Source organism: Callithrix jacchus, chromosome 8, assembly GCF_049354715.1.
Source record: "Callithrix jacchus isolate 240 chromosome 8, calJac240_pri, whole genome shotgun sequence".
Classification (NCBI taxonomy): Eukaryota; Metazoa; Chordata; class Mammalia; order Primates; family Cebidae; genus Callithrix; species Callithrix jacchus.
Window position 1 is genome coordinate 53,681,935 of NC_133509.1, and position 13,339 is coordinate 53,695,273.

Genomic DNA, 13,339 nt, shown 5'->3' on the forward strand with positions numbered 1-13,339 from the left:
CTCAAGTATAAAGTACAGACAGTCTCCTCAAGCAGCTCCCTGACCCCCATATATCCAAAGAGTCACCTCACAAAGGACTGATCAGACTGATATTTGGTGGGCATCATTCTAGGATAAAGATAGCAGAAGAAAAAACTGGTAGCAACCCTTACTGTTCTGCAGCTGCTGCAGGTGATTCCCAGGCAAGCAGGGCCTGGAGTGGACCTCAGCAGTCCTACAGCAGTGGGGCCAGAGTGTTAGAAGGAAAACTAAGAAACAGAAATAACTTCATCATCAACAATCTGGATGTCCACTCAAAGACCCAATAGGAAAATCAGCAACTACACAGACGACAGGTGGAAAAATCCACAAAGATGGGAAGAAACCAGCGCAAAAAGGAGGAAAACACCCGAAACCAGAACACCTTGCCTCCTACAAGGGATCACAACTCCTTGCCAGCAAGGGAACAAAGCTGGACAGAGAATGACTGTGATGAAATGACAGAATCAGAATTCAGAAGGTGGGTAATGAGAAACTTCCATGAGCTAAAAGAACATGTTCTAACTCAATGCAAAGAAACTAAGAACCTTGAAAAAAGATTTGAGGAAATGATAACAAGAATGGACAACTTAGAGAGGAATATGAGTGAATTGATGGAGCTGAAAAACACAACACGAGAACTTCGCAAAGCATGCACAAGTTTCAACAGCCGAATTGACCAAGCAGAAGAAAGGATATCAGAGGTCGAAGATCAACTCAATGAAATAAAATGAGAAGGCAAGATAAGAGAAAAAAGTACAAAAAGGAATGAACAAAGTCTCCAAGAAATGTGGTACTATGTGAAGAGACCTAATCTACATTTGATAGGTGAACCTGAATGTGACTAAGAGAATGAATCCAAGATGGAAAATACTCTTCAGGATATTACCCAGGAAAACTTCCCCAACCTAGCAAGGCAGGCCGATATTCAAGTCCAGGAAATACAGAGAACACCACAGAGATATTCCTCAAGAAGAGCAACCCCAAGGCACACAATCATCAGATTCACCAGGGTTGAAATCAAGGAGAAAATGCTAAGGGCAGCCAGAGAGAAAGGTCGGGATACCCACAAAGGGAAGCCCATCAGACTCAAAGCAGATCTCTCGGCAGAAACCCTACAAGCCAGAAGAGAGTGGGGGCCAATATTCAACATCCTTAAAGAAAAGAACTGTCAACCCAGAATTTCATATCCAGCAAAACTAAGCTTCATAAGTGAAGGAAGAATAAAATCCTTTGCGAACAAGCAAGTACTCAGAGATTTTGTTACCACCAGGCCGGCTTTACAAGAGCTCCTGAAAGAGGCAATACACATAGAAAGGAACAACCAGTACCAGCCACTCCAAAAACATACCAAATGCTAAAGAGCATCAACAGAATGAAGAATCTGCATCAACTAATGGGCAAAACAGCCAGCTAGAATCAAATGGCAGTATCAAATTCACACATAACAATATTAACCCTAAATGTAAATGGGCTAAATGCACCAATCAAAAGACACAGACTGGCAAATTGGATAAAAGCCAAATCCCACTGGTGTGCTATATCCAGGAAACCCATCTCACATGTAGGGATATACAAAGGTTCAAAATAAAGGGACGCAGGAAGATTTACCAAGCAAATGGAGAGCAAAAAAAAGCAGGAGTTGCAATTCTCGTCTCTGATAAAAAAGACTTTAAAGCAACAAAGATCAAAAGAGACAAAGAAGGCCATTACATAATGGTAAAAGGATCGACACAACAAGAAGAGCTAATGATCCTAAATATTGGACCCAATACAAGAACACCCAGATATATAAGGCAAGTTCTTAATGACTTAGAAAGAGACTTAGACTCCCATACAATAATAGTGGGAGACTTTAACACTCCACTGTCAATATTAGACAGATCAACCAGACAGAAAATTAACAAGGATATCCAGGACTTGAACTCAAACGTGGAACAAGCAAAACTGACAGACATTTACAGAACTCTCCACCCCAAATCCACAGAATATACATTCTTCTCAGCACCACATCACACCTACTCTAAAACTGACCACATAATTGGAAGTAAATCACTCCTCAGCAAATGCAAAACAACTGAAATCATAACAAACAGTCTCTCAGACCACAGTGCAATCAAGTTAGAACTCAGAACTCAGAAACTAACTCAGAACCGCACAGCTTCATGGAAACGGAACAACTGGCTCTTGAATGTTGACTGGATAAACAACGAAATGAAGGCAGAAATAAAGAAGTTCTTCAAAACCAACGAGAACGAAGACACAACATACCAGAATCTCTGGGACACATTTAAAGCAGTCTCTAGAGGAAAATATATAGCAGTAAGTGCCCATATGAGAAGAGTGGAGAGATCCAAAATTGACACCCTATCGTCAAAATTGAAAGAGCTAGAGGAGCAAGATCAAAGAAACTCAAATCCTAGCAGAAGACAAGAAATAATTAAGATCAGAGCAGAACTGAAAAAGATAGAGACACAAAAAACCCTTCAAAAAAAATCAATAAATCCAAGAGCTGGTTTTTTGAAAAGATCAAGAAAATAGACAGACCACTAGCCAGATTAATAAAAAAGAAAAGAGAGAATAACCAAATAGATGCAATAAAAAACGATAAAGGGGAAATCACCACAGATTCCACAGATATTCAAACCATCATCAGAGAATATTACAAACAACTCTATGCACATAAACTAGTAAACCTGGAAGAAATGGAAAAATTCCTGGACACCTGTGTCCTCCCAAGCCTAAACCAGGAAGAAGTCGAAACTATGAATAGACCAATAACAAGATCTGAAGTTGAGGCAGCAATTAAGAGCCTACCACACAAAAAAAGTCCAGGTCCAGATGGGTTCATAGCCAAATTCTACCAGACACACAAAGAGGAACTGTTACCATTCATTCTGAAACTATTCCAAATAATCCAAAAAGAGGGAATCCTTCTCAAATCATTTTATGAGACCAACATCATCCTGATACCAAAACCTGGCAGAGACTCAACAAGAAAAGAAAACTTCAGGCCAATATCCATGATGAACATAGATGCAAAAATCTTCAATAAAATGCTGGCAAGCCGATTGCAACAGCACATCAAAAAGCTTATCCACCATGATCAAGTAGGATTCATCCCAGGATGCAAGGCTGGTTCAACATACACAAGCCTATAAACGTAATTCACCACATAAAGAGAACAAAAACAAAAACCACATGATCATCTCAACTGACACAGAGAAGGCCTTTGACAAAATTCAACAGCCCTTTATGCTAAAAACCCTCAATAAACTCAGTATTGATGGAATGTATCTCAAAATAATAAGAGCTATTTTCACAAACCAACAGCCAATATCATACTGAATGGGCAAAAACTGGAAGCATTCCCTTTGAAATCTGGCACTAGACAAGGATGCCCTCTCTCACCACTCCTATTTAATATAGTACTGGAAGTTCTAGCCAGAGCAGTCAGGCAAGAAAAAGAAATAAAGCGTATTCAAATAGGAAAGGAAGAAACCAAATTGTCTCTATTTGCAGACGACATGATAGTATATCTAGAAGACCCCATCATCTCAGCCCAAAAACTCCTGAAACTGATAAGCAACTTCAGCAAAGTCTCAGGATATAAAATCAATGTGCAAAAATCACAAGCATTCCTATACACCAATAACAGACTTAAAGAGAGCCAAATCAAGAATGAACTGTCATTCACAATTGCTACAAAGAGAATAAAATACCTAGGAATACAACTAACAAGGAACATAAAGGACCTCTTCAAGGAGAACTACAAACCACTGCTCAACGAAATCAGAGAGGACACAAACAGATGGAGAAACATTCCATGTTGGTGGTTAGGAAGAATTAATATCTTGAATATGGCCATACTGCCCAAAGTAATTTACAGATTCAACGCTATGCCCATCAAGCTACCAAAGACCTTCTTAACAGAACTGGAAAAAACCACCTTAAACTTCATATGGAACAAAAAGAGAGCACACATAGCCAAGTCAATTTTAAGTAAAAAGAACACAGCAGGAGGCATCACACTACCGGACTTCAAACTATACTACAAGGCTACAGTAATCAAAACAGCATGGTACTGGTACCAAAACAGAGATATAGACCAATGGAACAAAACAGAAGCATTGGAGGCAACACAACATATCCACAACCTTACAATCTTTGATAAACCTGACAAAAACAAGCAATGGGGAAAAGATTCTCTGTTTAATAAATAGTGTTGGGAAAACTGGCTATGTGCAGAAAGCAGAAACTGGACCCCTTCCTGACACCTTACACTAAAATCAACTCCAGATGGATTAAAGACTTAAACATAAGACCTAACACCATAAAAACCCTAGAAGAAAATCTAGGCAAAACCATTCAGGACATAGGAGGAAGCAAGGACTTCATGACCAAAATACCAAAAGCATTGGCAACAAAAGCCAAAATAGACAAATGGGACCTAATCAAACTCCACAGCTTCTGCATGGCAAAAGAAACAGTCATTAGAGTGAATCGGCAACCAACAGAATGGGAAAAAATTTTTGCAGTTTACCCATCTGACAAAGGGCTGATATCCAGAATTTACAAAGAACTAAAACAGATTTACAGGAACAAAACAAACAAGCCCATTCAAAAATGGGCAAAGGATATGAACAGACACTTTACAAAACAAGACATATGGCCGGGCACACTGGCTCACGCCTGTAATCCCAGCACTTTGGGAGGCTGAGGCAGGTGGATCACAAGGTCAAGACATCGAGACCATCCTGGTCAACATGGTGAAACCCCGTCTCTACTAAAAATCCAAAAAGTTGGCTGGGCATGGTGGCACATGCCTGTGATCCCAGCTACTCGGGAAGCTGAGGCAAGAGAATTGCCTGAGCCCAGGAGGCGGAGGTTGCGGTGAGCCAAGATTGCGCCATTGCACTCCAGCCTGGGTAACAAGAGTGAAACTACGTCTCAAAAAAAAAAAAGAAGACATACATGAGGCCAACAAACTTATGAAAAAATGCTCATCATCACTGGTCATTAGAGAAATGCAAATCAAAACTACATTGAGATACCATCTCACGCCAGGTAGAATGGCAATCATTAAAAAATCTGGAGACAGCAAATGCTGGAGAGGATGTGGAGACATAGGAATACTTTTACACTGCTGGTGGGAGTGTAAATTAGTTCAACCATTGTGGAAGACAGTGTGGCGTTTCCTCAAGGACCTAGAAATAGAAATACCATTTGACCCAACAATCCTGTTACTGGGTATATATCCAAAGGACTATATAAATCATTCTACTATAAGGACACATGCACACGAATGTTCATTGCAGCACTGTTTACAATAGAAAAGACCTGAAACCAACCCAAATGCCCATCGATGATAGACTGGACTGGGAAAACGTGGCACATATACACCATGGAATATTATGCAGCAATCAAAAACGATGAGTTCATGTCCTTTGTAGGGACATGGATGAACCTGGAGAACATATTCATAGCAAACTGACACAGGAATAGAAAATGAAATACCGCATGTTCTCACTCATAGGCGGGCAATGAACAATGAGAACACATGGACACAGGGAGGGTAGCACTATACACTGGGGTCTATTGAGGGGAATAGGGGAGGGACAGCAGGGCGGGGGTAGTTGGGGAGAGATAGCATGGGGAGAAATGCCAGATATGGGTGAAGGGGAGGAAGGCAGCAAATCACACTGCCACGTGTGTACCTATGCAACTATCTTGCATGTTCTTCACATGTACCCCGAAACCTAAAATGCAATTAAAAATAAATAAATAAATGAAAATTTTAAAAAATAGAAAAAGAAAAATGTTTGCTTATTGTTTTCCCAGTGTCATCCTGAAATACTTTTTTTTTTTTTTTTTTTTTTGAGACAGAGCCTTGCTCTGTCGCCCAGGCTGGAGTGCAGTGGTACAATTTTTGTATTTTTATAAATACAAAAATTTTTGCATTTTTAGTAGAGATGGGGTTTCACCATGTCGGCCAGGATGGTCTCCATCTCTTGACCTCATGATCTGCCTGCCTCGGCCTCTCAAAGTGCTAGGATTACAGGCGTGAGCCACCGTGTCTGGCCCTGAAATGCTTTTAAAACTGACAATTGCCATTTAGTTCAAAACACTTATCCGTATAAAAATTCTCATACAGAAGTATAATCATTAAGTGACAATGACTGAATCAAAATTGTGGCCTTCCTAACATGGGATAACACTGATGAGAACAACTCCAAACAGTTAGATGTCTGTATGAGAAAGAAAAGAGCACTAAGATTTGTGTAAAATGGGTGGCAGGACTAAATTATCTCTACAGACCCCTCCAGCTGTAAAATTAAATTAATTCCATAATAATAATGATAACCGTTGACATCTATAGAGCATCTGCCCTGTCTGTACCAGGCATTGTGCTAGGTGCTTTGTGTGGGTTACTCAGAATACGTCTCTAAGACTGTTATAATGAGATACCTACCTATTTAAACACCCCTAACAGACAAGAGATGCAAGCAGAAAGCCAATTCTTTCTTTTAAATTTATCAGGTATAAAGCAAAATGGAAATGGAGGTCTAAAATCTCGGTGGGATCTGTCTTGTTCACTGAGACAGGCAGTGGCTGACTTTTGTGTGAGGTGCTTCGCTAAAGATCAGATGCCTAGAGCTGCTAAGAAGGATATCCGAAAATTTAAAAAAAAAAAAAAAAAAACAGAACCCAGACTGGCACAGTGGCTCATGCCTACAATCTCAGCACTTTGGGAGGCCAAGTTAGGCAGATGGCTTGAGGTCAGGCGTTTGAGACCAACCTGGCCAACATGGTGAAACCATGTCTCTACTAAAAGTACACAAATTAGCCAGGTGTGGTGGCAGCTTCTCAGGAGACTGAGGGAAGAGATCAGGAGGTGGAGGTTGTAGTGAGCCAAGATCACACCACTGCATTCCAACCTGGGTGACAGAGCAAGACTCTGTCTTAAAAAATAAAAAAAAAGAAAAATGAAAACGAACACACGAAAAACTCTAGAGCCCATCCAAATAATCCTACTTGCCCCCAGAGAATGGCTCCTTGCCAGATTGATGAAGATTCAGTATCAGCACTCATCAAGAAAGCAGGAATGATCTTGCTACAGATGAGAAGCTACAGAAAGTATTAGTGGGGCATTCACAAACTTAGAAATCTAAAGGACTCCAGTAACCAGGATCTAAAAGGATGTGATGTGACCTTAGATCAAATGTCAGCGTCTCCACTAGCCTACGGGGTTCTTAGGGTCTAAGACCTTACTTTAAAAAAAAATCTACCCCCAGGACATAGCATATTTCTAGAACCTGTAATATAAGAAGCATTTCATGAATACTTGATGAGGAACAGTAGTACCTAATCTCCCCTGGAACATAGCTGTTCCACTTACTAGGGTATGCTTGTAAAATCAGAGCTTTCTAAAGTGTGGTCTGGAGACCCCTAGTGGTTGTCTGCAGTTCACGTAAGGGCAAAATCTTAAGGATGACAGATTAGCAAAGAGCCAAATACCAGGACACAGGTTAAGGCCTGAGATGAGTGAAACAAGTGGGTGCTACAGTAGAGGAATAAACTAGAGAAGTTTAAAAATGAAAGCCTTTTTAAAAGTATCTAAATTATAAGATAAAAATTCAATCTTTTTCATCCCAACAAACTGATGCCAAAAGAAAAAAAAGGCTATAATTTTACCTGAATTGCATACATATGAAGACAGCAATTGTTTCCTAATAATCAACTGCATTGCAAATTACAATGAATCTGGTTCACACCCCCTCATACCACTACTTAGGTTTTTTAATTTAATTAAACAAATGATTACTATTTTTAAGCACATTGTTATTTGAGAGTTCATAATATAATTCAGGAAAGAAAAAAAATCACCCCTTTATAAATTCGAGGCATAGAAAACAGGAAGAAAACATTCTGTATATATTAAAGACAGTCAACTCTCCAGGTCATCTGAGATCTCAGAGAAACTGCAGATCTCACTTTTGTAGAATGTTACTTATGCTGAAGAGACACCACTCTTTCAATATTACTCTGAGAGTCTCACACTTAAGTGAAATGATCATCATTCTCAGTAGGCAATCTAATCTTACTGGACTCTGAAATCACTTTGCCTGGATTCATACCACAGTTCAACATGTTACTAACAGGATAAACTTGAGCAAGTTACTTAACCTTTATGTATTTCAGTTTCCTCCCTTATAGAAGATGAATAGTAACAGTCTGCCTCAGATCTTTAAAAGTAAATGTATTATACATCCGAAGAACCAAGCACAGTAAGGAGTCAACAAATGTTTACTACAATTAATGTGCTAAAAATGACCTAGTATGACTCACATAAGTCAACGAAGATTTGATTTCTTCAACAAGAATTGAAAAGCATATTTATTTTAGAAACAGCTTTCGTGGGTCCACAATACTGTCTTAAAATGCAACTTTTTCTCTTCGTTTATTAATTGAAAAATAATCACACTCAATTGAGATTATAAATATTTGAAATGCCCTAAAAATAAGTAGTAGTTGCCACAGGAAAAATCGTTAACTATAAATCCTACTCATCTAAAAAGTGGAGAGCATAAAGGAGAAACTTTTTTTCTTTATAAAAGTATTTATAGCTTTGTAAACAGCTATGAACGTAACTCCAGGTATGGACCAAATGTTCTAGCAAAAAAGGACCTTGTAAAAGAAAAAAATCATTTATCTTACACATAAAGTTATTTGAAAGTCTATCATGTTTCTGAAGTTGTTTGGTCAACTTTACAGTCACAATAGGAGAGTTTAGATTAAATATGAGAATACACGGAGTTACAAAGAGGGAGAGCTGAGATATCTGAAGAGAAGAAAAATGTGCTTTATTATATGTATCAGAAAAAACATAAAAATCTCTATCCCTAAGACTTTCCTCCTTCTCCTCAAATTTTGGGTGAAAAAACAAGCCATCTACCCAACTAGCTACTCAACCCATTAGATCTCTGAACAATACAATTCATGTAGACAACTCCTTGCTTCAAAGCAGAAAGTCCATCCTATAGAAAGTAAAAAATAAGTGCAGCCTTTTATTTAAAAAAAGAACAACATCAGGAATACCAAGAGCAAAGTTTGGCAGAAAATTACTTTCCACAATGGCTGAAGTATAACTATTTTTTATTTGGAACTCTACAGGTCAGTACTTGAGTCAATGGTTTTCTATTAATTCAGTTTATAGCTAATGTACTGAGAGATAATGATCTGAAATACTTGCACCCAAAATAGACTCACAATCTATTATTCCAATTCCCTCTATAACCACTTTTTCACCCACCATACAAAGTTCTCCAGCGGAACCTGCATATTTGCAAAGCGTTCTCCTGATGTTGACATTGCATTACAAACGACTGAGAAAAATTTCAGAAACAACTTGGAAAGAGAACAGAAGCATTTTTACTCATGTTTTCCTTTTCAACTTATCTATATGTAAATGGTGATAATCAGTAACTATTTACTAAGGTTTCAAAAAAGTGATTGGCACATATAGTCCTCAGCAAGATTTAAGGGACAAGGTATAATTTGAGAACATAAGGTATAACGGAAAGTTCCCAAGAGTTCATGCCATAACATGACATATGACAAGAGATTCTCAAGAGAGAGAAATATTCTATTGCTCTCCATAAAAAATGGGAGCATGGTCATCAGCAGTGGCTTTGAGCCTAGATGGAAACAAAATTATAATTTTCATCTATACCCCCTTAATGGCTTCCCATATTCACCACCCCCATTCTTTCATTCATCTAGCCAATTTGAAAGATGAGATAAGAGTAAGAAGAGAGAAACTGAATGAGAATGAATTTCAACAGGTGAGGGTGCAGCACACAAGTTATTTTCAGGAACTCATGCTATTATATTTTTGAAAAAGTTAAGTGAACAGCCAAATGCTATGCTTTATCAGAAAGGAGCTAGGAATTCAAACTTCATAGAAAAATTTAAATTCATTGGGAAAAAACCTTGACATTAATGAAAAAAGTATATAATATTATAGTCATCAATGCTTATAAACACAATGACCCCATTTGACACATTTTTACTTCTCTCATTTTAGATCTCCACCAAACTCTAAGTCACATTCAATCATGGAAATGGCTTAATAATCAGGGGCTTAAAACTTGGAGTGTTTATTACGGAAGTGACCAGTATATAATCACTAATCATTACCATATAAAATTACAATCCTTTTCATTATCATGCAATGTTAAGTGGGAAACGTTCAAGAAAAATATTCTAGAAATATGTTTTCTTGCGTAAATATTCCTGTTACAAATGTGTGCCAAAGACTACTATAAAACTAAAATTTATTTTTCTCATCTAAGTAATCTCAATGTTTAAAATTCTATTGTCTAACAATTGAAGTGTATACTTTGTCTAGATTCTCTCTCAGAAAAAAACCTGCATAACGACACTTTCTGAGACACAAGGAATTCAAAATGAACTGAATATTATATGACTCCAAAGAATTACAGCTTATGTATTAGGTGTGATAATGGCACAGGGCCATGTCAAAAGTGTTCATAATTTAAAAATATATATACCAAAGTATGAATAGCTGAAATGAGATTTGCTTTAAAATATTTTAGACAAGAATTGAATCTGACAATTCAAATAATTGACAATTTGACAATTATTGAATCTGAGTAATGGGTTTCTGGAGGTTCGTGTATTATTTTTCAGAGTTTTGTGTAAGTTTGAAATGTTTTGTAATAATTTTTTAAATACTTAAAAACATTATATTGTTTAGATACACTCATAAAGAACTCTGGCAGGCAGGGAAAAACGTTTATATTTAAAATTTAAATTTTAAATTGAAGTGCAATATTTAAAATTTGAATTTTAAATTTAAAAACTGAAGTGCAAAAATTATGAAACTGACATTTTAAAATCTATTCTTCTATACAGCGAATCTGGATTTCATCTAATTTAAGAAAAAGCTTTAATGAAGACCCTATTAAAAAGGCTGTATCAAATGAGGACTTACAATGCTTTATTCCAAAGCAACAAAATATGCATATGCCCAAAAGATGTATAAAAACAGGCGTGCATTTAGCAAAAAAGAAAAAAAAAGCAGTCTTTTCTTTGCTACAAATGTTTAAAACTCACAGTATAGTCTTTCTATCTCAAAAACTTAAAAATTATTTTCCTTCTTTAGGGAAAACCATATGATGAGAAAACAACTCAGTAACATGTCTGTGAATAATGCCTAGCAAAGCTTTAAAAAAAAAAAAGCTTCAGCCAAAAAGACTAAGAGGGAAAAATGAACATTTTCAGAAGCATTTTGGAAACCTTATTTCCAGCTACCTTCATGCTAAGCCCTCTTTTTCCTCCCAAAATACGTCACTTAACTGTCTGTCAAATAACTCTTGCCCATTCTACCTGATCACACTCTGAAGCTGCAGCTTTTCCTGCATTCGCTTCTCAGTGACAAGCTGTTCAAACAGAGAACACCTATCAAAATGTATCATCATCTGCTCCTTTCTTTCTTCGTTTCAGGATATACTGCTGTCCATCAGGGGAAGTAATTAATGGGTTTTTAATGTACAGAAGCGTCATCCCATCAGTTTGCTGTCTGGTTTGAATAGCTCCTATCAGCTCTTCATTCATGCCAAGTACGTTCACCGGACAGAGAAATGATAAAGCCATACCTCCTTTTGGATTTTTACCTCACTATTCAAAAAACAGTGCACCAGAAGCATGGGTTACAAAAGCACAAGGAGGACGGAACAAATGCCTTCATCCTCTACAGAAAGGAAGCTAATGGAATGAAAAGTTGGTAAGCAGAAAGGAAAGCAAGTGAGTACAAGAACATTCATGCTTCTAGTCCAGATAATGTGTTTTAAAACAGCTTGATTTGGAAGTGTGTGTAATTCTGAAATACGAACAAGCAGAACTTTTCCAGGAGGTAAAATGTACATAGGAACAACCAGGATTTCTCATTGCTGAAGCATTCAATGAATCTTTAATAAGTTCTGAACACTCAAATTGTCTGCGGTCAGATCAACTGCTGTTATCAGATAAAGGCAAAACTCACCCTTCTGCTTCTATAATCCTATCCAAATAGAGTCTTCATGTACCGCATACTATCCTAACTAATGCTACAGGATTATCAGGAATACAGATATAAAGACACTGCAAGAAATAAAATACTGGCAAAAGAAAACATGAAAGGAAAGTAGAGAATTAATTTCAGGTCTCGAAGCTTACTATTTCCAGCCAGAGTTCAAATTACTGAGCTTCAAACAAACCACTGCCAGGTAAGATTCAATTTTATAACCTTAATTTATATCTTGTCTACTGGAATTAAATCTGCTCGTGCTGTGAATGAACTAGTGGATTTGAATTTCATGCAACCCTTTCCTTAAGCTTTTGCAGATTTAAGCTGAGGTAAACACTTGTTTTTACTTATGCTGCATAAACAAGTCACTCATAGATAATAAAGCATCTAAAACTCCCATTCATTTTTCATTGAATTTGTCTCATCTTTGTCTTTATTTTTCATCCCAATTTTGTTTTATTTAATAGCTTAAAAAATGCATGAAGAGAGCCCTGAATGGTGCATAAGGTCCATTCACAGACATTGTTTACCAACAATATTCAAATGAACTTTGCTTCCTAGAGTACTTGATGAAAGAAAAATTAATAAGTATTTTAAATATTTCTCTTCATACAAAGGAACAAAAGCTCAATGACTGATTTCTATTGTTAGCAAGAAAAAAAGCTGTGATGTCATTTCATTCATACTAAAGAAAAATAATCTCTACTAAATTAAGGTATGTAACACTCTTGTAGGATGGGGCTAATTTATCCTGAAGATACCAGACAATTTTATAACAGACTAAATGAAGACATTTTTCTGATTTAACAAGAGGACAAAAGGATAAAAGATGTCTGGTACCTTAAAACCTCAAAGCTTTAACTCAGGTCAATGGTCCAAACTATAAAATGCAAAGCACTAGTGAAGCCATCAAAGAATTTTAAAAGATACAGTGCCTTTTAGAAATTCCCTAGAAATCACTGCATAAGGAGACTTCTAGAGAGACAATCTATGTAAAAATAACAGAAACGAATCATCTGATCTTCTTCATCTGATACTTTAATTTGCTACATAGATTTTATTTTAGCAGAAATCCCAACCACATTGGTTTTCATATAAGTTTCTTTGGAAAAGTGAGGTCCAAAGAACCTTATAAAGAAGCCCTACAACAAATAATCCTATTTCTATTTTCTTGGAAGGGAGGAGACAGGGAAACAAGAGCAAATCACACCTAACTATGGAGATCTTGTG

At 37.0% G+C, this 13,339-nt stretch overlaps 2 protein-coding genes across 3 annotated transcripts in view; one reads left to right on the plus strand and one right to left on the minus strand.

Moving 5' to 3' along the window:
• The window catches only part of AVEN (apoptosis and caspase activation inhibitor), a 188,856-nt gene that overhangs the window by 102,181 nt on the left and 73,336 nt on the right, over window positions 1-13,339 (minus strand). The gene's annotated exons all lie outside the window — the stretch shown is intronic.
• The window catches only part of CHRM5 (cholinergic receptor muscarinic 5), a 92,314-nt gene continuing 90,411 nt past the window's right edge, over window positions 11,437-13,339 (plus strand). Inside the window, exon 1 of the mRNA XM_002753583.6 lies at window positions 11,437-12,308. The gene's annotated coding sequence lies outside the window, so the exon portion shown is untranslated. The remainder of the gene's footprint in view (window positions 12,309-13,339) is intronic.